We start from the raw sequence: 5,000 nt of genomic DNA, 5'->3' as shown, positions 1-5,000 counted from the left end.
GCTGGCCGGGGAGGCTTCCCTTCTGCCCAGGCAGAAGGCCTGGCTTCGTCTGGTCGATTTCGGGACATTGTTGTGCCCGCCTGGCAGCCCGGGGAGCACCGGGAGGCCTCCGGGAGCTGGCCACTGCCCATCCCCCCCCCCCCAGCTCCAACCACACCGCGCTAAACCCCCAACCCCCCCCCCCCCCCCTCACCAAACCCCCCCCCCCCCACCCCCCATCGTGCTAAATTAGGTGTGAATGGGGCCTCCTGGCCCACTAAATGCTAATGAGGCCGCCTTTTCAACTATGTGCAAATACGGCCGACCTGGTCAAATGCATGTAAATCCGGCCGCCTTTTCAACTGTGAAAATCCGGCCGCCCGGTCAATTAGGTGCGAACGGGGCCGTCGGGTCACCTTAATGTAAATGAGGCCGCCCACTGCCCTACATTTAAATGCGGGCGTACCGGTCAACTATGTGCGAACGGGCCCGCCTGATCAACTAGGTGTGAAAGGGGCCGGCAGGCCCACTGAATGTAAATGAGGCCGCCCGCTGTGCTTCCTTCATTAACCTTATTTATATTGGCATTATCTGTAGATAAAAAAATATGTGCATGTCTATGAAGCTGTAGAGAAGCCTTGTTTTTTTTTTTTTCCCCCAGGTTTTATTTACTTACTTTTTATTTTGCATGTTCTGAAATATAGCTTATGTTTTCGTTGCCCTAGGGCAACGTTCTGCGATAAGGGGTAGATTTTAAGAGGCTTTCTTGACAGTGTGTTAGTATATTATTGCATGTACTTTTGCACATTGTAAGCACAATGTTTTTTAAATTATTTTCTAATTTAATTTAACGCATTTTGGCAGAAAATGGACACAAGATTTTCCTATGGGAGTAAAACTCAGGATCAGCATGTTAGGGATATCCCATCAGACAGTGAGATAGACTGCAGTGACAGTGAGGAGGAGTGGAATGCAGAGAAAGGTTTGAGCAGAAGTGAAAGTAGGTTTTAAAATATTGCTTCTCTGGTTGTCATTGAACTCATTTGCATAAACAAATCAAATGTGTTGATAAATTTTTAGATGTCATTCAAATGAAATAAAGGTGTGTGCAGCAGACAGGGTATCCAATACAGTCATGTAAGCTTTAGTTGTGATTGATGTATTTTTGTTGACGTATATGTATATATATTTATAGACGATCAATACACCAGTGATGAAGAGGAACATGACGATGACAGTCTGCCTGAAGATGACAGTAGTTCTTCCAAGACCCCTCGATGGAAAACATGTCACACCATTACCTCTCCTGTGCAAGCCACTTAACCTTACTGTTCAAGAACTTGAACAGTTCTTTGCCACTGTGCTCCATATGTCAATATTTGGTCTTCCAGCTACTCGCATGTTCTGGAGCCATAGTAGCCACATTGCACATGTTGCTGATGTTATGCCTCTTGCACGATGGGAAGCCATCAAAAATTTTGTTACTTTGCATTGCTCTCTGAGCATTGTATTATGATCTATGAAGACATAATTTTCTCTGTGGTTTTGTATCAGTGTTGCACAACTTTGCCCTTAGGCAACAAAAGATCATTTGGAGAGGGGGGCGGTGAAATAAATATGTACATACATAATCAATAAAATGTCCCAAAATTAACCAATAAGTGATGTGGAATAATTTCTTATCATGTACCATCAAATTGTGTGCGGTAGAGGGTTAATGTAAATGCGGCCGCCCGCTGCGCTACATGTAAATGCGGCCGCCCCCAGGTCAACTAGGTCCGAACGGGCCCGCCTGATCAACTAGACGTCAATCGGGCCGGCAGGTCCCCTGAATGTAAACGAGGCCGCCCACTGCGGTACTTGTGAATGCGGCCGCCCGGTCAACTAGGTGCGAACGGGCCCGCCCGATCAACCAGGTGCGAATGGCCCCGCCCGATCAACTAGGTGTGAACGGGCCCGCCTGATCAACTAGGTGTGAATGGGGCCGCCGGGTCCACTTAATGTAAATGAGGCCGCCAGCTCAACTAAGTGTAGACGGGGCCGCCTGGCCAATTAGGCGTTAATGGGGCTGCCGGGGAGGCTTCCCCTCTGCCCGGGCTGGAGGCCCCGCAGTGGCCATTCGCCTCTGGGACATATTGGCAGAGTCCGCGGCCTATGCGTAGGCCCCGGGCGGAGGCTGACCCTTGTCGCCCTTGTCCTAGGCTCGGAGCTATGGTCGCCCCGTCTGGCCTTCGCTTATGGTTCGGAGCTATGGTCGCCCCGTCTGGCCTATGCTTAGGGTTTGGAGCTAGGGTCGTGTTGGAAACGTTTTCCTCTGTCGAAGCAGAGACCGGGAGACGTTGGCATATCTCTCCGGCCGAAGTTCCTCTTTACTGAGAACTCGCCAATGCGCCGCTGTAGTCATCCAAGTCTGACTAAGACTCAGCTCGGCGCAGCTTATACGTTTCAAGGGGGGAGGGATACACAGAGGTGGAGACAAACTAAACAAAGCACAGCATGTTCCAGGAATCAGCCTGGAAGTTCCCCAGCCCTGATTTCATCAGCATAACACTGCCTTTCAAATGCCTCTCCAGGTGCTAACCCTAATTAGCATGATAGTATCACCCAGACCTTCACATTACCATAGCGACAAAGGCACGGCCTGGCCTTGAGATTAGCATTCACCTTTACTTTGGGCCCCCACCCGGTGATCAGGAAGCTCACAGAGATGAAATGTCAATGTCTCAGACTCCTGGGCCCCCAGACTTGATCTTATTACAAATGTCCCCATCTTTACCCCCAACTGCAAATCCAATCTGCCTATCTCTCTCAGTTCATATACTGTCATGTTGGAAGCTAGACTGAACAATTTATAAATTTCGTCACTGCGGCCTATGCGTAGGCCCCGGGCGGAGGCTGACCCTTGTCGCCCTTGTCCTAGGCTCGGAGCTATGGTCGCCCCGTCTGGCCTACGCTTATGGTTCGGAGCTATGGTCGCCCCGTCTGGCCTATGCTTAGGGTTTGGAGCTAGGGTCGTGTTGGAAACGTTTTCCTCTGTCGAAGCAGAGACCGGGAGACGTTGGCATATCTCTCCGGCCGAAGTTCCTCTTTACTGAGAACTCGCCAATGCGCCGCTGTAGTCATCCAAGTCTGACTAAGACTCAGCTCGGCGCAGCTTATACGTTTCAAGGGGGGAGGGATACACAGAGGTGGAGACAAACTAAACAAAGCACAGCATGTTCCAGGAATCAGCCTGGAAGTTCCCCAGCCCTGATTTCATCAGCATAACACTGCCTTTCAAATGCCTCTCCAGGTGCTAACCCTAATTAGCATGATAGTATCACCCAGACCTTCACATTACCATAGCGACAAAGGCACGGCCTGGCCTTGAGATTAGCATTCACCTTTACTTTGGGCCCCCACCCGGTGATCAGGAAGCTCACAGAGATGAAATGTCAATGTCTCAGACTCCTGGGCCCCCAGACTTGATCTTATTACAAATGTCCCCATCTTTACCCCCAACTGCAAATCCAATCTGCCTATCTCTCTCAGTTCATATACTGTCATGTTGGAAGCTAGACTGAACAATTTATAAATTTCGTCACTGCGGCCTATGCGTAGGCCCCGGGCGGAGGCTGACCCTTGTCGCCCTTGTCCTAGGCTCGGAGCTATGGTCGCCCCGTCTGGCCTACGCTTATGGTTCGGAGCTATGGTCGCCCCGTCTGGCCTATGCTTAGGGTTTGGAGCTAGGGTCGTGTTGGAAACGTTTTCCTCTGTCGAAGCAGAGACCGGGAGACGTTGGCATATCTCTCCGGCCGAAGTTCCTCTTTACTGAGAACTCGCCAATGCGCCGCTGTAGTCATCCAAGTCTGACTAAGACTCAGCTCGGCGCAGCTTATACGTTTCAAGGGGGGAGGGATACACAGAGGTGGAGACAAACTAAACAAAGCACAGCATGTTCCAGGAATCAGCCTGGAAGTTCCCCAGCCCTGATTTCATCAGCATAACACTGCCTTTCAAATGCCTCTCCAGGTGCTAACCCTAATTAGCATGATAGTATCACCCAGACCTTCACATTACCATAGCGACAAAGGCACGGCCTGGCCTTGAGATTAGCATTCACCTTTACTTTGGGCCCCCACCCGGTGATCAGGAAGCTCACAGAGATGAAATGTCAATGTCTCAGACTCCTGGGCCCCCAGACTTGATCTTATTACAAATGTCCCCATCTTTACCCCCAACTGCAAATCCAATCTGCCTATCTCTCTCAGTTCATATACTGTCATGTTGGAAGCTAGACTGAACAATTTATAAATTTCGTCACTGCGGCCTATGCGTAGGCCCCGGGCGGAGGCTGACCCTTGTCGCCCTTGTCCTAGGCTCGGAGCTATGGTCGCCCCGTCTGGCCTACGCTTATGGTTCGGAGCTATGGTCGCCCCGTCTGGCCTATGCTTAGGGTTTGGAGCTAGGGTCGTGTTGGAAACGTTTTCCTCTGTCGAAGCAGAGACCGGGAGACGTTGGCATATCTCTCCGGCCGAAGTTCCTCTTTACTGAGAACTCGCCAATGCGCCGCTGTAGTCATCCAAGTCTGACTAAGACTCAGCTCGGCGCAGCTTATACGTTTCAAGGGGGGAGGGATACACAGAGGTGGAGACAAACTAAACAAAGCACAGCATGTTCCAGGAATCAGCCTGGAAGTTCCCCAGCCCTGATTTCATCAGCATAACACTGCCTTTCAAATGCCTCTCCAGGTGCTAACCCTAATTAGCATGATAGTATCACCCAGACCTTCACATTACCATAGCGACAAAGGCACGGCCTGGCCTTGAGATTAGCATTCACCTTTACTTTGGGCCCCCACCCGGTGATCAGGAAGCTCACAGAGATGAAATGTCAATGTCTCAGACTCCTGGGCCCCCAGACTTGATCTTATTACAAATGTCCCCATCTTTACCCCCAACTGCAAATCCAATCTGCCTATCTCTCTCAGTTCATATACTGTCATGTTGGAAGCTAGACTGAACAATTTATAAATGTGTAAT

Source organism: Paramormyrops kingsleyae, unplaced genomic scaffold (assembly GCF_048594095.1).
Source record: "Paramormyrops kingsleyae isolate MSU_618 unplaced genomic scaffold, PKINGS_0.4 ups337, whole genome shotgun sequence".
In the NCBI taxonomy this organism is placed as follows: domain Eukaryota; kingdom Metazoa; phylum Chordata; class Actinopteri; order Osteoglossiformes; family Mormyridae; genus Paramormyrops; species Paramormyrops kingsleyae.
This window is presented reverse-complemented; position numbering follows the sequence as displayed.